Source organism: Scyliorhinus torazame, chromosome 4 (assembly GCF_047496885.1).
Source record: "Scyliorhinus torazame isolate Kashiwa2021f chromosome 4, sScyTor2.1, whole genome shotgun sequence".
Lineage (NCBI taxonomy): Eukaryota > Metazoa > Chordata > Chondrichthyes > Carcharhiniformes > Scyliorhinidae > Scyliorhinus > Scyliorhinus torazame.
In genome coordinates, this window is record NC_092710.1 from 265,036,920 (window position 1) to 265,061,343 (window position 24,424).

Here is a 24,424-nt window from a genome sequence, read left to right on the forward strand (position 1 = left end):
AGATGTGGAAGCCATTCACCAACTTCAAGTTCTGTTCGTAGCCAGCAACCAATAACTTAGGGATGGGGAGAGGGGGGCGGAGGGGGGGTTGGTAGACATGGAACAAGTCACAGAGTGAGGAAGAAGAAGGAAGGAGGAGGAGAGTACCGGGAGGGTGATGGACGCACCCAAAGAAGAACCCGGAATAGGCAGAAGAGAAGATAACTGCAAGAGCCAGGTTGCTGGCAAATTACAATATATGTAAACTATTGTAAATATGTGTTTTGACCATGTCTGGTCATGAACAGTTTGCAATGAAACATGAAAACCCAAATAAAAATATATTTAAAAAAATGTATCCACATTATACTGCATCTGCCATTTATTTGTCCATTCACTCAATTTGTCTAAATCACCTTTAAGCCTCTTAACATCCTCCTCACCACGCACATTCCCACCAGTTTTGTGTCGTCATCAAACTTAGAAATATTACATTTGGTTTCCTCATCCAAGCCATTGATGTATATTGTGAATAGCTGAGGCCCAAGCACTGCTTCCTGTGGGACTCCACTATTCACCACCTGTCACCCATTTATTTCTACTCACTATTTCCTGTCTGCTAACCAATTCTCAATCCATGCCAATATATAACTCCCAGTAGCATGTGTTTTAATTTTGCACACTAATCTTTTTTGTGTGATGTGATGCTCTCCACTTGCCTGAGTGAGTGTAACTCCAACAACACTCTAGAAGCTCAACACCATCTCAGACAAAGCCGCCCGTTTGATTGCTTCCCCTTCCACAAACATAAAATTCCTCCACCACCGACGAACAGTAACAGCTGTATGCACCATCTACAAGATGCACTTCAAGAATTCACCAAGGTCCCTTAGGCAGCATCTTCCCAACCCACAACCACTACCACCTTGAAGGGCAAAGGCATCAGATACATGGGAACACCACTACCTGGAGGTTCTCCTCCAAGTCACTAACCATCCTGACTTGGAAATATATCGCCGTTCCTTCACTGTCGCTCGGTCAAAATCCTGGAACTCCCTCCCTAAAAGCACTGTGGGGGTATACCTGCAGCTCAGGGACCACAGGAGTTCAAGAAGGCAACTGACCACCACCTTCTCAAGAGCAACTAGGGATGGGTAATGATTGGTCACTTAGCCAGCGATCCCCACACCCCGTAAATGATTTTTTTTAAATGTGGGATTTTATCAACAGTTTTCTTAAAATCCAAATACATCCACTAGTTCACCCTTATCTATTCTGCTAGTTACGTTCTCAAAAAACTCCAGTAGGTTTGTCAAGCATGATTTTCCTTTCATAGATCCATGTTAACCTTGTCTAAATCTGTTGATATTTTCTAAGTGTCCTATTATCCATTATAATAGACTCCAGCATTTTCCCTTCTACTGATGTTAAACTAACAAGTCTTTAATTACCTGTTTTCACTCCCTCCTTTTTTAAATAGTGGGATTACATTTATGCACCCTCGAGTCTGCAATGACTGTTCCACAATCTACAGAATTTTGGAAGATGACAACCATTCATTCCATTATCTCCTTGAGTACTCTGGAGTGTAGATTATCAAACTTTGGGGATTTATCGGCTTTCAATCCCATTAATTTATCCAGCACTATTTTTTAGTAATACTAATTTTGTTGATTCCTCCTTTTCACTAGACCCTTGATTCCTTAACATTTTGGGAAGTAATTTCTGTCTTCCTCCATGAAGATAGAACTAAAATAGTTGTTTAATTGCTCTGCCTTTTCCTTGTTCCCTGATATAAATTCTCCTGATTCAGACTCTATGGGACCTACATTTCTCTTTATTAATCCTTTCCTATTTAGATATTTATAGAAGCTTTCACAGCCCTCTTTCATGTTACTTGCAAATTTGCTCTGATACATTTCCTCTCTTCTATTTGTGTTTCTTTTCCAAATAAGGTGCAAATTAGTGTGGCTAATCCACATACCCTGCACATCTTTGGATTGTGGGGGTGAGACCCACAAGGACTCAGGGAGAATGTGCAAACTCCACATGGACAGTGACCCGGGGCGGCGATCGAACCCGGGTCCTCGGCACCGTGAGTTGGCAGTGCTAACCATTATACTACCGTGCCGGCCGATACATTTTCTCTTTTAATCAATCTATTGGACCTCATTTGATGAATTTTTAACTCCTCCCAGTCTTCAGGCTTGCTATATTTTTCGAGCAACTTTATTGCCTTCTCGTTGGATACAATACTATCGTTAATTTATTTTATTAGCCATGGTTGGGTCACTTTTCTTGTTGTGTTTTTGCACCAGAAAGGAATATATAACTGTTGCAATGCTTACATGCATTCCTTAAACATTAGCCATTCCCTATCTACTATCATGCCTGCTAATGAAGTTCCCCAATCTATTTTAGCCAATCTCGCCTCATTCCTTCGGACTTTGTTGTGGTTTAAGACCTTAGTTTCAGAGAGGACTTCTTCACTTTTCAACCTAATGAAGAATTTTATCATGTTATGGTCACTGTTTCCTAAAGGGCCCCACAAAACAAAATTACTAATTAACCCCTTCCCATTGTATAACACTAAATCTAGGATAGCACGTTCCCTAGTTGGTTCCTCCACATACAGCCTAAAATATATCTCGTACACACTCCTGGAATTCCATCCACCATAGTATTATTGCCAATTTGGTTTGCTCACTCTGTATGTAGATTAAAGTTACTCATGATTACTGTAGAACCCTTGTTACATGCATCTTAATTTCCTGTTTAATGCCACCCCGTACCTTATCACTCCTGTTTGGAGACCTATAGAGAACTCCCACTAATTCTACATCTCGATTGCCTGAGCCATTATCTATCCTCTCTCACTATTGCACTGATGTTATCCTTAACTAACAACACCCACCCAACTTCCTCTATCTTTCTGCCTGTCCTTCCCAAATATCGAGTACGCTTGGATATTCAGTCCCCAGCCTTGGTCACCCGCAGTCATGTCTCTGCCTCATATCGTACATGTTTATATCAAGTTACACTGTTAATTCATCTACCTTATTATGAATGCTCATTCAGATACAGTGCCCTTAGTCTTGCTTTTTAACATTTTTCCGTATGGTATTTTTGTACCTTTACTTGCTGCTAGCCCTGTTTCCTCTGCCTTCCACATTTTCTTTCTACCTTTCTGTTTTTCATTTCTCTCTTCTTTTCTCGCTCTTGTGTCTCCCTGCTCAGGTTCCCATCCCCCTGTTGCTCTTGCTTAAACCATCTTCCCCCGAATCAGTCCCAATGCCTCAGGAATCTGAGTCCCTCCTTCCCACAGCCACGCATTCATCTGGTGGCACTTGGCACAGCGGTAATCCTCTCACCATTTCTCACATGCATATGCTGCCAACTATTTAACCATGAAAACCACATCACATTCTCTCTCTCTCTCTCACTTGCAGGACAAGGTAGAAACCATAGGTGGCAGTACCCAACCGGTACCAAACCATCATTGAATGGCCTTATTGAAAGTGCGGCCAGAATCCAAATTTTGTAGCCATGGCATTTGACAGGTTGACATAAGGTACCTGCTTCCTCATCTGAGATACCCATTCGGCAAAATATTTAAGACAGTTAAGTAGTTGTAGTGAAGTAAAATATGACGAAAAAAGAGGTTCATCAGAGCAAAGCATTAGACTAAACATTCACAATTATTATCTTGGAAACTTTTTTGGGAGTCCAATTATTTCTCAGCTGTTGGAGAAGTGCCATGGTGATGAGTGAGACTGGCCGATTCAAGCCTCCATTCTGTCTTTGTATGAAAATGTTAGAGTTTTCCAGATTGCTTTTTAAATTGCTGCTATAAATTGGAAGAGGCGATGTAATATATCTTTGAAGAATCCTTCATGTCTAATACAGCATGATAAAACTGCAATGATCAGGGATAGTTCAATGTAAATTCTGGCTCCCATCACTGAAATCGCTGGATGAGATTTTTCCTTAAACAAGACCACTTTCTTGTTAAGTATAGAAAGTTCTCATTTTGATTTCTATTTAAAAAAACATCTGACAGACTTATTAACAACTCATGAATCACGTTCAGACAAAGTGTTTTCAAACATGTCCTTCCAAACCTTTGCATATTGCCGACAAACAAAAGCCACTGTTTCTTGATTACATTTTTATATTCCTTCCCTCTATTGCTGGAACATTCTGCCCACTACTAATTGACTCATTGAACCAGAAAAACCCCTGTCTTCCAGGCTATAAATAGGAGTTCATTTGTTCATAAAATAACAACCCAGATGATCTCACAGTGCAGCACTTAATCCTAGAGCTTTGAGTGCATGAAATGAAATAATTATCAATCAGTCAGCATAATTTAACCACATTAGCTGTGGGCCTGCCAATTAACATAACCAACATTTTAACAAGAATAGTCATTGATGGCATTACCAGATGATCATTAATCCCTTCACCTTCATTCTTTGTCTGAGGTTTACCACCCACATTTATGTTTCAAAAATCTAGCTTATATTTGCAATTGCACCACCAACCTTTTAACAGGGCCTGCGCCAGATACTGAGGGATTGAGTTAACCTTTTCCTGCCAATTAACAAAGAATAATGCAGACAACAAAGTCATGAACTAACAATCATTTATTAGTCTTAGATTCAGAACCAAAGGCACTTAAGCATTCTGTAAGATTATAATTAGTAAAAGTAAATAATAGAAATTACCAAATCAGGTCAGTTATATCACAGTAATTCAGCATGAACTGTTTGCTGATTATAAATTTAGACACTCAGAAATCAATATTTGAGATTGATATAAATTGATGAGATTAATTTAGAATTATATTTCTGAGATAGTTGCTAAATTTACAGCGTGAGATAGTTCACTGAATAGGCTAAAATGTATATGCCTTTTCTTAACTTATACATCATCATCCATATGAGTTGGCATGGATGGACTAGTTACCACACATTTATCTGGGTTGATGAGATGTCTTCAGAGATGTCAGGGTGATGAATCGCTCTCTGTAGGGATACTATCTATTCCTCTTGGATTCTCTGCGTCAGTGGAAATTCATGTTATGTGCTGATAGCTGTATCTGGTCCAGCTATCTCAAATCTCTTCTCCCTTGATCATAGAAAAACCAAGCATTTACTAGACATCTGAATCTGGCTGGTGTCCAATATTAAATTCCGTATCCTGGCCCTCTATTGGATGATGAACTTTCTGATTTCACAGTGGCATTCATCTAAAACGTTTGCAACTTGGGTTGCAAAAGGACTACAGCTAAACCAATGTGGTAAACAACTGTTACACCTTTATTAGGTGATGTAAGGTAGGACCTGTACTACAGGTTCGCCGGTAGTTCCTGCCTGCTGGCTCCGCCCAGTAGACCGAGTATAAATATGCGTGTCCTCCATTCAGCAGCCATTTCGCCAGCTGCTGTGGGAGGCCACACATCTTAGAGCAATTAAGCCTCAGTTGCATCCAACTCTAGTCTTTGTTCAATTGATCATGCATCGATTTATTGCTCTAAGATTTTCAACAAGATGGACCTCCGTATCAAGCCAGATCGCCTGCAGCTGGATCCTCATTCAAGCGATGCCAAAAAGGACTTAAATCATTGGCTAGCTTGCTTCGAGGCGTATACCAACTCAGCGACCACCCCTGTTCCGGAGGCTCAGACGATACGGATCCTGTACTCAAGGTTGAGCTCCAACGTGCTTCCGCTGATCCAGGACGCCCCGAACTACGCCGACGCCATGGATCTTCTCAAAGAAAACTACACACAGAAGACGAACACGCTCTTCGCCAGGCACGTACTCGCCACTCACTCTCAACTACCTGGTGAGTCCATAGAAGACTTCTGGCGGGCACTAGTCCCACTAATCCGGGACTGTGACTGTCAGGCTGTTATGGCCACTTAACATTCGAACCTCCTTATGCGGGACGCGTTCGTTACGGGGATTGGGTCGGACTTCATACAACAAAGACTGTTAGAAGGGGCCACGCTCAATCTAGTTGAGACAAAGAAGCTAGCGCTCTCTATGACGGTCGCCTCGCGCAACTGTCAAGCCTACTGCCCAGCCGCACCGCCCACCCCTCCTACACATCATGGAGCCCACAGACGGACGCCCAAGCAGGGACCTTACCTAGCCAGTACGCCTGCGCCACGCGCCAGCCCACGCACCCCGGGGGTCCTCAATGTTACTTCTGCGGCCAGCAGAAACACCCCCGCCAACGCTGCCCGGCCTGCGTGGCTTGCGGCAAAAAGGGGCACTTCGCCATGGTGTGCCAGGCCCGCGCAGTCGCCGCTATCACCCCCATCCCCCTGGTCTACACACAATGGGCGCCGCCATCTTCATCTCCCCGGACCACGTGCGGCCCATGGGCACCGCCATCTTGTCCAACCCCCGCAACGTGCGGCCCATGGGTGCCGCCATTTTGTCCCCGCAGGATCTTCAGGCGCCGCCATCTTGTCTTCCCCACGGGGCATGGACACCGACATTCCAGGACCTGGGACCCAAGCGCCCCATCATCCGACGCCAGCGACGACCGACCATGACTCGCCTCAGTGACGATCGACCAGTCTTGTCCGCACAACCTGGCTACCGCATCGAACAGCGTGAAAATCAATGGCCAAGTGACCTCTTGCCTGCTGGACTCCGGGAGCACCGAAAGTTTCATACACCCGGATACGGTAAGGCGCTGCTCCCTCGCGGTACATCCCGCCAACCAAAGAATCTCCCTGGCCTCCGGATCCCATTCCGTCGCAATCCGGGGGTACTGTACAGTCACACTCACAGTCCAGGGCGTAGAATTCAGCGGCATCCGCCTCTACATCCTCCCTAACCTCTGCGCTGCACTACTACTAGGCCTGGACTTCCAGTGCAATCTCCAGAGCCTAACCCTCAAATTCGGCGGGCCCCTACCACCCCTCACTGTGTGCGGCCTCGCGACCCTAAAGGTCGATCCGCTTTCTCTCTTCGCAAATCTAACCCCGGATTGCAAACCCGTCGCCACCAGGAGCAGACAGTACAGCATCCAGGACAGGACCTTCATTAGGTCCGAGGTCCAGCGGCTGCTTCGGGAAGGCATCATCGAGGCCAGCAACAGCCCCTGGAGAGCCCAAGTGGTAGTCATTAAAACTGGGGAGAAACAGAAAATGGTTGTGGTCTACAGCCAGACCATCAATCGGTACACGCAGCTCGACGCGTACCCCCTCCCACGCATATCTGATATGGTCAATCAGATTGCACAGTACCGGGTCTTCTCAACAGTAGACCTCAAATCCATCTACCACCAGCTCCCCATTCGTAAATCGGACCGTCCATACATTGCTTTCGAAGCCGAAGGTCGTCTCTATCACTTCCTCAGGGTTCCCTTTGGCGTCACTAACGGGGTCTCGGACTTCCAAAGGGAGATGGGCCAAATGGTCGACCGGTACGGTTTGCGGGCCACCTTCCCGTACCTAGACAACGTCACCATCTGCCGCCATGACCAGCAGGACCACGATGCCAACTTTGCCAAATTTCTCCACACCGCCACTCTCCTCGACCTCACCTACAACAGGGAGAAATGCGTGTTTAGCACGACCCGCTTAGCCATACTTGGCTATGTGGTCCAGAACGGAGTTCTGGGGCCCGATCCCGACCGTATGTGCTCCCTCATGGAGCTCCCCCTTCCCTACTGCCCCAAAGCCCTCAAACGCTGCCTGGGGTTCTTCTCCTACTACGCCCAGTGGGTCCCAAACTATGCGGACAAGGCCCGCCCACTCATACAGTCCACACAATTTCCCCTGGCTGCCGAGGCACAACAGGCCTTCGCCCATATTAAAGCCGATGTTGCCAAGGCCGGGATGCAAGCAGTAGACGAGACACTGCCCTTTCAAGTAGAGAGCATCGTACATCGCCCTAGACGCCACCCTCAACCAGGCAAGCAGACCAGTGGCATTCTGCTCCCGCACACTTCATGCCTCAGAAATTCGGCACTCATCCGTCGAAAAAGAGGGCCAAGCTATTGTTGAGGCTGTGCGGCATTGGAGGCATTACCTGGCCGGCAGGAGATGCACTCTCCTCACTGGCCAACGGTCGGTAGCCTTCATGTTCAATAACACACAGCGGGGCAAGATCAAAAACGATAAAATCTTGAGGTGGAGGATCGAACTCTCCACCTATAATTAAGAGATTTTGTGTCGCCCCGGCAAACTCAACGAGCCCCCAGACGCCCTATCCCGAGGTACATGTGCCAGCGCACAAGTAGACCGACTCCGAGCCCTGCATGACAGCCTTTGTCACCCGGGAGCCCACGGTTGTACCATTTTGTCAAGGCTCGCAATCTGCCCTACTCTGTCGAGGAAGTACGGACAATCACCAGGGACTGTCTGGTCTGTGCGGAGTGCAAGCCGCACTTCTACTGGCCGGACCGTGCGTGCCTGGTGAAGGCCTCCCGCCCCTTTGAACGCCTCAGTGTGGATTTCAAAGGGCCCCTCCCCTCCACCGACCGTAACACGTACATTCTCAGTGTGGTCGATGACTACTCCAGATTCCCCTTCGCCATCCCATGCCCCGATATGACGTCTGCCACCGTCATCAAAGCCCTAAACACTATCTTCACTCTGTTCGGTTTCCCCGCCTACATCCACAGTGACAGGGGATCCTCATTCATGAGTGATGAGCTGCGTCAGTTCCTGCTCAGCAGGGGTATCGCCTCCAGCAGGACGACCAGCTATAACCCCCAGGGAAACGGGCAGGTAGTGAGGGAGAATGGGACGGTATGGAGGGCCGTCCAACTGGCCCTACGGTCCCGGAACCTCCCCGCCTCTCGCTGGCAGGAGGTCCTCCCTGATTCACTCCACTCCATTCGGTCACTGCTGTGCACCGCCACTAACAACACACCCCATGAACGTCTTTTCGCCTTCCCCAGGAAGTCCACATCCGGGGTCTCACTCCCGACTTGGCTCGCGGCTCCAAGACCAGTCCTGCTCGATAGGCACGTCCGACTCTACAAGGCGGACCTATTGGTGGAGAGGGTGCAATTTCTCCATGCCAACCCCCAGTATGCCTACGTGGCGTACCCCGACGGCTGCCAAGATACTGTCTCCCTCAGGGACCTGGCACCAGCAGGTTCCACACACACACACACCCCTCCGGCCCGGCGCCACCCTCCCCTCCCCCGGCGCTCTCAGCATTAACCCCACCAGGACCATCTGTCTTTCCCCTGCCCACGCCCGAGGATCAAGAGGATTTCGGCATGCTCCCGGAGTCACCAAACATCGGGCCAGCATCGCCATCGCCGCCACCACTACGCCGCTCCCAGCGGAACATCAAGGCACCGGACCGGTTAAACCTCTAACTGGTCCGCCGGACTTCAAAAGACATTTTTTTTCTGCTCAAATACTGTAAATATAGATTCATTGCTGTACATATAGTTCTCCACCACCCCCGCCGGACTCAATTATAACAGGGGGTGAATGTGGTAAACCACTGTTACATCTTTATTAGGTGATGTAAGGTAAGACCTGTACTATAGGTTCGCCGGTAGTCCCTGCCTGCTGGCTCCGCCCAGTAGGCGGAGTATAAATATGCTGTCCTCCATTCAGCAGCCATTTCGCCAGCTGCTGTGGGAGGCCACACATTTTAGAGCAATAAAGCCTCAGTTGTATCCAGCTCTAGTCTTTGTTCAATTGATCGTGCATCAACCAAGAACTAATAAACCAGGACTTAAGTCAAAACTGTATTTAGTATTGTCTTAATTTGTATTGAAAGCTTCTGCATGGTATTGAGCAATGTGAGTGACAATTGGACTACTGTTCGGCTTCTCTCCTGTCAGTCACATCTCACAACCTTGCTGGTACCTTTGATATCTTCCAGGTTCTTGAAGCATCGCTATCTATGCCGATTATATGGGGAGATGGTAGCATAGTGGTATTGTCACTGGACTTGTAATCCAGAGATCCAGATCCAAGTTCAAATCCCACCACTGCAGATGGTGAAATTTGAATTCAATTAAAAACAAATCTGGATTTAAAATCTAGTGAAACCTTGTTGATTCACTAATGTCCTTCAGGGGAGGAAATCTGACAACCTTACCTGGTCTGGCCCACATGTGACTCCAGGCTCACAGCAATGTGGTTGACTCTTAACTGTCCCTCAAGGGCAATAAATGCTGGCACAACCTGCAGTGCCCACACCCCATGAACGAATAAAAATAATTAAGCTGTTCCATTGCTCTCCAGCTTCTCAAGTGTTTGCTAACATGGGTGCTGATTGGTACTCCTTTTTAAAAACATGAAGCTGGTGGAAGGACTGCTGCGGAGACCCGATGAGGTGAGCTTTACTCAAGTCTAGATCTGGCGTCTATATGACTCCCTCTGGGTATTGATGGCATATTATTTTCCAATACTTGTAAGGAATATTACAGCACAGAACAGGCCCTTCGGCCCACGATGTTGTGTCAAACCTTTGTCCCAGATTAATCATAGATTATCATTGAATTTACAGTGCAGAAGGAGGCCATTCGGCCCATTGAGTCTGCACCGGCTCTTGGAAAGAGCACCCTACCCAAAGTCAACACCTCCACCCAACACTAAGGGCAATTTTGGACACTAAGGGCAATTTATCATGGCCAATCCACCTAACCTGCACATCTTTGGACTGTGGGAGGAAACCGGAGCACTCGGAGGAAACCCACGCACACACGGGGAGGATGTGCAGACTCCGCACAGACAGTGACCCAAGCCGGAATCGAACCTGGGACCCTGGAGCTGTGAAGCAATTGTGCTAACCACTATGCTACCGTGCTGCCCTTAAGAACAAATAAATCTACACTATATCATTTTACCGTAATCCATGTACCTATCCAATAGCTGCTTGAAGGTCCCTAATGTTTCCGACTCAACTACTTCCACAGGCAGTGCATTGCATGCCCCCACTACTCTCTGGGTAAAGAACCTCCATCTGACACCCCCCCCTATATCTTCCACCATTCATCTTAAATTTATGTCCTCTTGTAATGGTTTGTTCCACCCGGGGAAAAAGTCTCTGACTGTCTATCTATTCCCCTGATCATCTTATAAACCTCTATCAAGTCGCCCCTCATCCTTCTCCGTTCTAATGAGAAAAGGCCTAGCACCCTCAACCTTTCCTCATAAGACCTACTCTCCATTCCAGGCAACATCCTGGTAAATCTCCTTTGCATCTTTTCCAAAGCTTCCACATCCTTCCTAAAATGAGGCGACCAGAACTGTACACAGTACTCCAAATGTGGCCTTACCAAAGTTTTGTACAGCTGCATCATCACCTCACGGCTCTTAAATTCAATCCCTCTGTTAATGAACACTAGCACACCATAGGCCTTCTTCACAGCTCTATCCACTTGAGTGGCAACTTTCAAAGATGTATGAACATAGACCCCAAGATCTCTCTGCTTCTCCACATTGCCAAGAACTCTACCGTTAACCCTGTATTCCGCATTCATATTTGTCCTTCCAAAATGGACAACCTCACACTTTTCAGGGTTAAACTTCATCTGCCACTTCTCAGCCCAGCTCTGCATCCTATCTATGCCTCTTTGCAGCCGACAACAGCCCTCCTCACTATCCACAACTCCACCATTCTTCGTATCATCTGCAAATTTACTGACCCACCCTTCAACTCCCTCATCCAAGTCATTAATGAAAATGACAAACAGCAGAGGACCCAGAATTGATCCCTGCGGTACTCCACTGGTAACTGGGATCCAGGCTGAATATTTGCCATCCACCACCACACTCTGACTTCTATCGGTTAGCCAGTTCATTATCCAACTGGCCAAATTTCCCACTATCCCATGCCTCCTTACTTTCTGCAGAAGCCTACCATGGGGAACCTTATCAAATGCCTTACTAAAATCCATGTACACTACATCCATTGCTTTACCTTCATCCACATGCTTGGTCACCTCCTCAAAGAATTCAATAAGACTTGTAAGGCAAGACCTACCCCTCACAAATCCGTGCTGACTATCCCTAATCAAGCAGTGTCTTTCCAGATGCTCAGAAATCCTATTGTTCAGTACCCTTTCCATGACTTTGCCTACCACCGAAGTAAGACTAACTGGCCTGTAATTCCCAGGGTTATCCCTAGTCCCTTTTTTGAACAGGGTCACGACATTCGCCACTCTCCAATCCCCTGGTACCACCCCTGTTGACAGTGAGGACGAAAAGATCATTGCCAACGGCTCTGCAATTTCATCTCTTGCTTCCCATAGAATCCTTGGATATATCCCGTCATGCTTCCTCATCTCAGTCCTGAATGGCTTCCCCTTATTCTTAGGCTGTGAACCCTAGTTCTGTACGTCCCCAACATCAGGAACATTCTTCCCACATCGAGCCTGCCCAATCCCATCAGGATTTTACATGTTTCTATGAGATTCCCTCTCATTCTTCTAAACCCCCGTGAGTACAAGCCCAGTCGACCCAGACTTTCTTCATATGTCAGTCCTGTCATCCCGGGAATTAGTCTAGTGAACCTTCGCTGGACACCCTCAATAGCAAGAATGTCCTTCCTCAAACTATGAGACCAAAATTGCACAAATTACTCAAGGTGTGACCTCACCAAAGCCCTGTATAACTGCAACAAGACATCCCTATTCCTCTACTCAAATCTTCTCACTATGAAGGCCAGCTTGCCATTAGCTTTCCTCGCCACCTGCTGTACCTGCATGACAACCTTCAGCGACTGTTCCACCATGACACCCAGATCTCGCTGCACTTTCCCTTTCCTAAATTGCCATCATTCAGATAATCATCTGCCTTCCTGTTTTTGCCATCAAAGTGAATAACCTCACATTTACCCACATTATATTGCATTTGCCAAGTATTCGCCCACTCAGCCGGCCAGTCCAAGTCACCCTGCAGCCTCTTTGCATCCTCCACACAGCACACACTGCCAACCAGCTTAGTGCCGTCTGCAAAGTTGGAGATATCGCATGCAATTCCTTCGTCCAAATCATTAAAGTATATTGTGAACAGCTGGGGTCCCAGCACTGAACCCTGCTGTACCCCACTAGTCACTGCCTGCCACTCTGGAAAGGACCCGTTTTTTCCCGCTCTCTGCTTCCTGTCCGTCAACCAGTTCTCTATCCACGTCAATACATTACCCCCAATACCATGAGCTTTAATTTTGCTCATTAATCTCTTGTGTGGGACCTTGTCAAAAGCCTTTTGAAAGTCCAGATACACAGCATCCACTGGTTCACCCTTGTCCACCCTACTGGTCACATCCTCAAAAAATCCCAGAAGATTTGTCAAGCATGATTTCCTTTTAGTGAATCCATGCTGACTTGGACTAATCCTGTCCCCACTTTCCAAATGCTCAGTTATTTCATCCTTAATGATTGACACCATCATTTTCCCCCCCATCGATGACAGGCTAACCGGTCTATAATTCCCCGATATCGAGGGCAGCATGTATCGAGGGCAAGTGTTTAGCACAGTTGCCTCACGGCACGGAGGTCCCAGGTTCAATCACGGCTCTGGGTCACTGTCCGTCTGGAGTCTGCACAGTCTCACTGTGTTAGGGTGGGTTTTGCCCCCACAACCCAAAAGATGTGCAGGGTAGGTGGATTGGCCACGCTAAATTGCCCCTTAATTAGAAAAAATGAATTAGGTACTCTAAATGTATTTTTTTTAAATTCCCCGATATCTCTCTCCTTCCTTTTTTAAAAAGTGGAGTTACATTAGCTACCCTCCAATCCATTGGAACTCTTCCAGAGTCTATAGAATGCTGGAACATGATCACCAATGTGTCCACTATTTCTAGGGCCGCTTCCATAAGTACTCTTGGGTGCAGAGCATCAGGCCCTAGGGACTTAGTGGGTTTTAATCCCTTCAATTTCCCCAATACAATTTCCTGACTAATAAGGATTTCCTTCAGTTCCTCCTTCATGCTGGACCCTCTGTCCCCTAGTATTTCTGGAAGGTTATTTGTGTCCTCCTTAGTGAAGACAGATCCAAAGTATTTGTTCAACTGGTCTGCCATCTCTTTATTGCCCAATATGAATTCACCTGATTCTAACTGTAAGGGACCTACATTTGCCTTCAACAGTCTTTTTCTCTTTACATATCTCCAGAAGCTGTTGCAGTCAGTTTTTATGTTTTCTGCAAGCTTACTCTTGTATTCTATTTTCCCCTTCCGAATTAAACCCTTTGTCCTCCTCTGCTGAATTTTAATTTTCTCCCCGTCCTCAGGCTTGCAGTTTTTTCTGGCCAATTTTTAATCCTCTCTTTGGCTTTAACACTATCCCTGATTTCCATTATTGGCCATGGTTGAGCCACCTTCCCCGTCTTACTGTTGCGCTAGACTGGGATGTACAATTGATGAAGTTCATCCATGTGTTCTTTAAATGTCTGCCATCACCTATCTACCGGCAACCTCTTAAGTATCCTTTGCCAGCTTATCCTATCCAATCCATGTCTCATACCATCAAAGTTAGCTTTCTTTACGTTCAGGACCCTAATCTCAAACTTAACTGTGTCACTCTCCACCTTAATGAAGAATTCTACTATATTATGGTCACTCTTCCCTAAAGGATCTCACACCACAATGTTGCTAAATAACACTCTCTCATTGCACAATACCCAGTCTAGGATGGCCTACGCTCTAATTGAATCCTCGACATATTGGTTGAGAAAACCATCCCTTATGCATTCCAGGAAATCCTCCTCCATCGTATTACTACCTGTTTGCACATTCAATCAATGTGCAGATTGAAGTTACCCATAATAACTGCTATACCCTTACTGCAATCATCTCTAATTTCCTGTTTGATGCCATCCCCAACATCACAATTACTGTTTGGTGGTCTGTACACAGCTCCCACTAATGTTTTTGTCACTTTGGTGTTCTGCAGCTCCACCCATACAGATTCCACCTCGTCCAGGCTTCCTTAATATTGCATTAATCGCCTCTTTCACCAGCAACTCTACCCCATCTCCCTTTCATTTCCTTCTACCTTTCCTGAATATTGAATACCCCTGGATGTTGAGTTCCCATCATTGGTCACCCTGGAGCCAGGTCTCTGTAATCCCAATTACATAATATCCGTTAATGATTGTCAGCACAGTTAATTCATCAACCTTATTACAAATGCTCCTCGCATTGAGACACAGAGCCTTCAGGCTTGTTTTTTTTGACATTTATTGCCTTTTTAGAATTATGACGGAATGTGGTCCTTTTTGCATTTTGTCTTTGGTTTCTCTGCCTTTCACTTTTCCCTTTACTGCCTTATGCTTCTATCCCCACCTTACTTCCCACCGACTTCCTGCATTGATTCCCATCCCCCTGCCATATTAGTTTAAACCCTCTCCAACAGCACTAGCAAACACTCCCCCTTGGACATTGGTTTTCGTCCTGCTCAGGTGCAGACCATCCGGTTTGTACTGGTCCCATCTCCCCCAGAACCAGTTCCAATGTCCCAGGAATTTGAATCCCTCCCCCTTGCACCATCGCTCAAGCCATGCATTCATCCTGTCTATCTTGTCATTCCTACTCTGACTAGCACGTAGCACTGGTAGCAATCCAAAGATTAATACCTTTGAGGTCCTCCTTTTTAGTTTAACTCTTAACTTCCTAAATTCAGCTCGTAATACCTCACCCCGTTTTTTACCTGTATCACTGGTGCTGATATGTACCATGACAGCTGGCAGTTCACCCTCCCCCTCCAAAATGCCCTGCAGCCGCTCCGAGACACCCTTGACCCTTGCACCAGGGAGGCAACACACCATCCTGGAGTCTTGTTTGCGGCCGCAGAAATACCTATCTATTCCCCTTACGATTGATTCCCCCAGCACTGTAGCTCTGCCACTCTTTTTCCTGCCCTCCTGTGCAGCAGAGCCAACCACAGTGCCATGAACCTGGCTGCTGCTGCCTTCCCCTGGTGAGCCATCTCACCCAACAGTATCCAAAACGGTATATCTGTTTTGGAGAGATGACCACAGGGGACCCCTGCACTGCCTTCCTACTCTTCCTCTGTCTGGTGGTCACTCATTCCCTATCTTCCTCAGTAATTTTAATGTGCTACGTGACCAACTTACTGAACATGCTTTCTACAATTTCCTCAGCATCGCGGATGCTGAAGGCGATGACTTTTGCTGTCCACTATCTCTTTGGTGTTATAACCTGCCTGGCTCCTATAGGCTGGGAACACTTGGTCACTCCCTGTTCCTTGGGAAATATGAGCACCCCCCCCCCCCCATGAGGTGGGGGGTGGGGGATGCGTGGTAATCATTAGCAGTGCAGCTATATATTTAGAGCTGGCCACTGTGGTACCAGATAGAGAGGGAACCAGTAGTGAACTGCTGGTACTGTATAGATATTATCGTAAATAAAGTTACTTTCTGTTTGACTCTACAAACTTGTGTTCTTGGCCCTCATAAAAGTTGGAATGTGTAAATCCAGGTCAGCCAGGCAACAGCTCGGGGCGCCAGGTGTTCCATAAATTCTGGCACAATGTTATCATACCTGCTGCCTGGCCACACTTCAAGCCCAAGGACATTCTTTAGTTCAGCAACCTCAAAGGCCTGATGCCTTCTCTGTGTTGCTGATGGTGTTCTCTTAGTTGACTCGATCAGGTGGTCGCCTCTCTCTGGGTTCCCTGATGCTTCATATGTCTCCAGCACTCTATTTGTCTTAGCATGGGATAAAGATAGGTTGCTAGCCTTGGGGAATTACCATGCAGGCTGCTTTGTAGATGGCACCACAAAGACAGATATATGCTGGGTCAACAGTGATATTTTGTAGTGCGATTGTTGAGGTGCTGCCTTCCAAGGTTCCACTGCATCTTGTCCAGTTGGCTTTCCAGGAGTTCCATCGCATCTTCTTGGGACAGTTGACAGCGGGAACACTTACGCCTATGTGAACAAGTAGAGAATGGTGTTGGCTGTGCAGGAAGTCATCTAAGACAAGACTCTACGGAGGATGGGGAATCCCGTTAAGAGAACTGACTGAGCCCAGGTCAGGAGAGTAATCATTACAACATCTGGCTGATTGGGATGTGCTCCGGCAGGCATCTCCTCCAACTCCTGAGCTAGGGCTCTCACTGACTTTAGCCGGGTGTGATACCCCGCCGACATTCCACTCTGATGGAGAAACCAACACATTCCACTCACTTCACATTTGTTTGCACAAAACTCACCCATTAACTGGGTAGAAAGAGAAAAAACCAACTCCTCCAAGCAGGAGCCACCTTGTGTTCGACTGATCAGCTCATGGCTACCACCGGAAGGGGCTGGTTTAGCACAGTGGGCTAAAAAGCTGGCTTGTAATGCAGAACAATACCAGCAGCGCAGGTTCAATTCCCATACCGGCCTCCCTGAACAGGTGCTGGAATGTGGCGACGAGGGGCTTTTCACAGTAACTTCATGGAAGTCTACTTGTGACAATAAGTGATTATTATTAATTAACCATCTCTCGCTGCACAATATCAAATCTAGGATAGCTTTTTTCCTGATGGGTTCCTCAACATACTGTCTAAAAGACCATCTTGTACACACTCCAGGAATTCATCGACCACAGTTTTATTGCTTATGTAGCATGACCAGTTGACCATGATTACTGTAGCACCCTTGTTACATGTTAACCTGTTTTATCACTTCATAATATGAATTACTTCAGACACACAAGGACTGACAACTGTAACATGCAATAACACTGCCTGGTTCCTTAAAAAAAATGGCAGCATCTTGCCTATATGGTATGACACTCATAAATTTGTGGGCTTAACATTGCTCTTCATGTGTTTTTCGATCAAGAGGCTCCCGATGCCCACCATTGATTACTCATTAAGTGCTATGTCCATCTACTTCCTTGTGTTTCGGTCCAAATTTTTGCCTTTTTTCGTTCCTGATTTCAATTTGCCTGATTCTTTTAGGCTGTAGAAAGAAATTCAAAGTTTTAAATCGGTAATCTTCCAAAATATAAATCATAAAATTTCAAAAAAATGTGTATCCTTCCAACACACCTGCTTCCACATTATAATCCTTCTGGTAGCCTGGTTAGGAAGAGGCAAAACTCACCCAATTGAAGGAGATAGATTCAACTGGCAGCTCGCCTGAAGGGATTCAGGCTAAATATCGAAGCAAGTGGTCTAACATGTGGCCAGATCTTAGTTCATGCTTTAAATCATAATTATAGAGTGGATGCCACCAAATGACAACTGGAATTATTTTAAAGAAAGATGATTAAGATTTGTGTAACTTTCACAGCTGGAAATCCATTTGGAATCCATCCTGTGCAACCACAGGCTAAATACTGTCTTATAGCCACAAATATGGAAATAGGTGAAAGTCTTTGAATGCATGACCCAGAATGAACTCAAGCGGTAGCGAACTGTTACAATGTCAAAGGTTTCCTCTCTTGCTCTCCCTGCCACCATCCATCCTTAAAATGTGAGCTTTTACAAATTAGCTCTAACAAAGCTCCATGGTAAAGTTTTATGTTTCCATTTGGAGACATAATTACCAAAGAGTGGCAGCAATTTGCAAATGCATAGAAGCTGCTCTGTTATCCAGCTACTGAAGAAAATTAAGCCTTATTGGCCAGGAAATTCCTCCGAGCAACTCTGCTCCTGCCAATGTTACCTCAGTGGAGTGAGAAAGGCTGAAGACGTGCACCTCCAGCTCCCATTTTGGAGCAGAACTTGGACAAACAGAATATGTTCCCATTTGCAGACCTCAATAAGCACAAAGCTCCAGCATATTCGAAGGTTCCAGCGACTCCTCTTGGTGATGTATCGATGGCAATGGACCCCTTAGCTGTTCATCTCGCATTGCCCTAGGTAAAGTTAGGAGACAACCGTCCAGTGTGAGACTAGGGTAGCAGCTTTCCTACGATAATGGGCTTCAGTGAATCAGATTTTAGCACCAATCTGACAGTTTTCTTAGTTACAGTTACAGTGCACCATAGCTTTAGCACGATAGCTACCGGACCATCATACCCTAAATTAAGTCAATCTTGGGAGCTGATACCAAGCAAACAGATTTTCGATTGTCAGGAAAGTCGAGGATTACAAGGGACAGTTAGATCAGCCATGATCTTATCGAATGGCAGAGCAGGCTCAAGAGGCTGGCCGATCTATGCCTACGCCTGTTTATTATGATCACATTATCTGAACAGGCACCGGAATGGGCTACCAGGGGCTTTTCACAGTAACTTCATTGAAGCCTACTTGTGACAATAAGCGATTTTCATTATCATGAATGGCACAATGTTGGATTTATAAGCAAATGTATTCAAAGGAAAAGGGATCAGACAACATTGGACCATCACCAGCCACCATCTGCTGAGGAGAAAAGGACAAAACGGAAACTCTTCCCCCATCAAGCATGTAATGGGACGCAAAATATGGTTTAGCTCAGTGGGCTGGACAGCTGGTTTGTGGTACAGAGTGAGGCCAAGAGCATGGGTTCAATTTCGGTGCAGACTGAGGTTATTCATGAAGGCCCTGCCTTCTCAGCCTTGTCCCTTGCCTGAGGTGTGGAGATTCTTAGGTTAAATCACCACCAGATAGCTCTCCCCTCAAAGGGGAAAGCAGCCTATGGTCATCTGGGATTGTGGCAACTTTGGGCGCAATTTAACCAAATGGTAACTATATTCCACCGGGAGCATGTTTATCCGTGTGTTTCCAGAAGCTCGCAGCACCAAGAAACACAATGCTATCTAACATGACTCCGATTAGATTGGGGCCTCAGCAGGAAATACGCGGATGAGGACGCAGTTCTTCCCGTTTCCAGCACTGAGGAGCCCCACTCTCCGAAACTCTGCAGTGCAGGGAGAGATTTGAACACCACTTTTAAATGGCGTCTCGATTTCTCGAGCTTCCTATACGGCCCTGAACCCCCTTCCAAGCCCCAATGCACTGTAGGGGGAGTCCCCGGGCCGCCCCTGAGCCCCTACCATCCCAGCAGAGCACGCCCTCGCCCGCTCAACACCATACAATAAATTGCAGCTTTGCAACACCTGCAATGCCAGATGTCTACCTTGGTATTGACAGGCTGGCACACAGGTGGCACTGCCAGGGTGCCCAGGTGGCATCAACAATGCCAGAGTACCACCCTCCCCTGTGGGCAAGCACCGGGGCCTACAATCCCCTGCGAGACCCCCAAGAGTGCCATTTCATCTGGTCCCTGTTTATGGAGACCAGTCCTGAATGGCACTTGCCCAAGGTATCCAAGGCAATGGGGATAGATCCCATCACCTTGGTTACCTCAAGGAACTGCATATTTAAGTGAAACGAGCTGTTCTGCTCTTATATGCAGATTTTCCAAAAAGTGATCTCGCCCACAATTGGCGGGCTTCACATCGCGACACCTCTCGAGAATGTGCTGGGTCTTGTGAGGTGTTGCAAGCTGGGTAGATCCGGGGAGCAGAGTCTTCCATCACTTACCGGCCACCTTGCGCCGCGGCGCGCTGCTTTTCGGGCGCAGAATGGCCAGTAGATCACGCTCATTACTTTTACTTTTTGAGGAAGTAACATTTTGTGAAAGATCTCCTAAATTTGAACAGCTGGCTAGAGGCCACATGTATGTTACTGATCAGTCCAGGGAGTTTTGAACAGCATGCCATTTGATAAAAAGTTATACAAGAGTTGGTTTTGCTGGTGTACTGACCCAGGAAATCGAAGGACATGCTCATGCAAAAGGAGCATCTGTCCCCTCAGAGACTCCCCGTGACATGACCACCTGGACTATGCCAGCAAGCACTTTGCTGTTTGAAATAGAGCTGAGGAAATTCAGCTTAATGCTGATGTACCTTTTGAAAAGCATTTCAGATATTTCATTGTTAAAATGCCATATAAAAGTATTACAAAGAACAAAGGAAAGTACAGCACAGGAACAGGCCCTTCGGCCCTCCAAGCCTGTGCCGACCATGCTGCCTGTCTAAACTAAAATCTTCTACACTTCCTGGGTCCATATCCCTCTATTCCCATCCTATTCATGTATTTGTCAAGATGCCCCTTAAATGTCACTATCGTCCCTGCTTCCACCACCTCCTCCGGCAGCGAGTTCCAGGCACCCACTACCCTCTGTGTAAAAAACTTGCCTCGTACATCTCCTCTAAACCTTGCCTCTCGCACCTTAAACCTATGCTCCCGAGTAATTGACCTTTCTATCCTGGGAAAAAGTCTCTGACTATCCACTCTGTCTATGCCCCTTATAATTTTGTAGACCTCTATCAGGTCACCCCTCAACCTCCGTCGTTCCGGTGAGAACAAACCGAGTTTATTCAACCGCTCCTCATAGCTAATGCCCTCCAAAACAGGCAAAATCCTGGTAAATCTCTTCTGCACCCTCTCTAAAGCCTTCACATCCTTCTGATTCTGTGGCGACCAGAATTGAACACTATACTCCCAGTGTGGCCTATCTAAGGTTCTATACAGCTGCAACATGACTTGCCAATTCTTATACTCAGTGCCCCGGCCAATGAAGGCAAGCATGCCGTATGCCTTCTTGACTACCTTCTCCACCTATGTTGCCCCTTTCAGTGACCTGTGGACCTGTACACCTAGATCTCTCTGACTTTCAATACTCTTGAGGGTTCTACCATTCACTGTATATTCCCTACCTGCATTAGACCTTCCAAAATGCATTACCTCACATTTGTCCGGATTAAACTCCATCTGCCATCTCTCCGCCCAAGTCTACAAACGATCTAAATCCTGCTGTATCCTCTGACAGTCCTCATCGCTATCCGCAATTCCACCAACCTTGGTGTCGTCTGCAAACTTACAAATCAGACCAATTAATTTTCCTCCAAATCATTTATATATACTATGAACAGCAAAGGTCCCACCACTGATCCCTGCGGAACACCACTAGTCACAGCCCTCCAATTAGAAAAGCACCCTTCCATTGCCACTCTCTGCCTTCTATGACCTAGCCAATTCTGTATCCATCTTGCCAGCTCACCCCTGATCCCGTGTGACTTCACCTTTTGTACCAGTCTACCATGAGGGACCTTGTCAAAGGCCTTACTGAAGTCCATATAGACAACATCCACTGCCCTACCTGCATCAATCATCTTTGTGACTTTGTCGAAAAACTCTATCAAGTTAGTGAGACACAACCTCCCCTTCACAAAACCATGCTGCGTCTCACTAATACTATTCTTATTACGATTTATTATTCTTGGTATCTGAGTGCTTGGCCTGTCCTGGAAAACTGTTCTGGGGAAAATACACTTGGTCCTCGAAATTTAATGAGATGTTTCATCATGATTTTATTAAGGAAATTACATTCATACTCATGAGTTGATATTTACTTTTCATGTGCCTTGTAGATGGTGGACAGGCTTTGGGGGGTCAGGAGGTGAGTTACTCTTCGTAGGACTCGTAGCCTTTGACCTGCCCTGGTAGCCACAGTACTAATATGGCTAGTCCACTTCAGTTTCTGATCAATGGTAACCCCCAAGATGTTGATTGTATAAAGGTCACGCACCCCCGCCCTTTACCTGGAACACCACCTAACCTGCATATCTTTGGACTGTGGGAGGAAACCGTAGTTCCCAGACATGGACACAGACATGGGGAGAAAGTGCAAACTCCAAACAGACAGTCACCCAAGGCTGGAATTGAACCTGGGTCCCTGTCGCTATGAGAGAGCAGAGCCACCGTACCAGCCCAGCGTCTCCACAGGGCATAATTACAGCTGAGAGGACGGAACCACATAGCAAAGTCATGGGAGGGAAATCACAGCTGCTATAGGGCTACACTTTTGACAGAGGTCCTCTCCACCCAATTCTACTTGGCATACCACCTCTGTGCCGCATAAAAATCAATGGGTGGATTTTCCCGCCAGCAGGATTTTCCACTCCACTCCTGCTGAAGTCAATGGACTTTCAAATAGCTCGCAACATTTTCCAGCCCTGCCTTCTCTGTGTCGGGGCCATAAAATTCAGCCTCATTTTATTTTAAGCTGAATCTAGGCCATAGTTTCTTCAGCCAAGGTACAAAACATTGCTGTAATACAGAAGGTTGAACAGTTCCACCCTCGTTAACATCATCACAACATTATCCTGTGAGTCATATATTTAAAAATATCCTCTCTTAAATTCTCAGAGAGGTATTTTTAAAAAACAATCTTATTGTTCAAAAATATCTAATTAACTAATGTAATGTGACATCATCTAGAATGTGGTGTTCTGTAGCCATTTTAAACTGTGTATTGACATTTACTTCAAAACTTACCCTTCAGTGAGCAAAGTGGCATCGTGTGCAAAACTACTACCCCTTTAGCACAGAAAATACACCAATGTGGATGAGGCAAGACAAATGGGAAAGAACAAAAATGAATCCAACACTTCCAAATATAAATCTGCTACTTTGTGGGGAATTATGTGGTGGGTCTCTCCAAGAGTCAGTAAAAGCCTACCCTGTTTTCATTGTATTGATTAGCAGATTCCAAAAAGTAAATAAGCTAATGCACTGACCACACTTGATCTGTCAGTGCATTTTCTGGAACCTTTAAAATAGTTCCTGATGTGGCTTGGCCATTGCTTAACCCAAGAAGCAAAGAATCTTAGCAATTGGCTAATTTATGTAAAAAAGGTAGCAGCCTGCCAAACCTCTAAGCTACTAACGACAAGAGCCAAATAACATTGACATTTGCGTTGTTTTTGTTCAATCTAGGGCTGTAGTTTGGCAAACGTGAAGAAAGTACACTAAATCAGTACTGACTGTGTAAACTTTTTAACTACTATTGTTGGTATCTTAAAGGTTCATAATCTATCCATTAGATGGGAACTATTTTACATTTGTATGTATTTCTCTTTTCAACTTTTCAATTACAAATGCCCAAATGGCCAAATCCTCTGGTCTCCAATCATTGGAGACTATGTGTACAGCCAAAAATAGGCATTGGGACCCTGTGGAAGTTCTGATGAGCTAAGGCATCAGGAATTCCCAGGATGCTTAAATTTCCAATGGACAATTCCCCTGCTGCCCTGTACGCTCCATGAATGTGTTTGACTCTGAGTTAGGATTGAAAACCTGGGTGACTTCCGATGTGTTTACCTAGCTGAAAGTTACCCAGGAAACGTTAGACAGAATGGCCCTCATCCTCCGAACAACAGCCGAATGAAGGTTAGATTGCCATTAAAATTGCAAATTTCCCTGACTTGCGCTGGAATTTCTGAGCCCGGCTTTCCAAGAAACGTGCAGTGCAGCGTGCTTTGGAAAAATCCACTGAAGCAGGAGGGAAAACAGGCATTCCCCCTTTTTTGGTACTAGCTGCTGAATAGTAAGTTTATTATAAAGCAGTGGAGGTTGGTTTAGCTCACTTGTTTGTGATATAGAGTGCGGCCAGCAGCGCGGGTTCCATTCCTGTACCAGCTGAGTTCATTCATGAAGGCCCCACCTTCTCAACCTTGCCCCTCACCTGAGGTGTGGTGATCCTCAGGTTGAATCA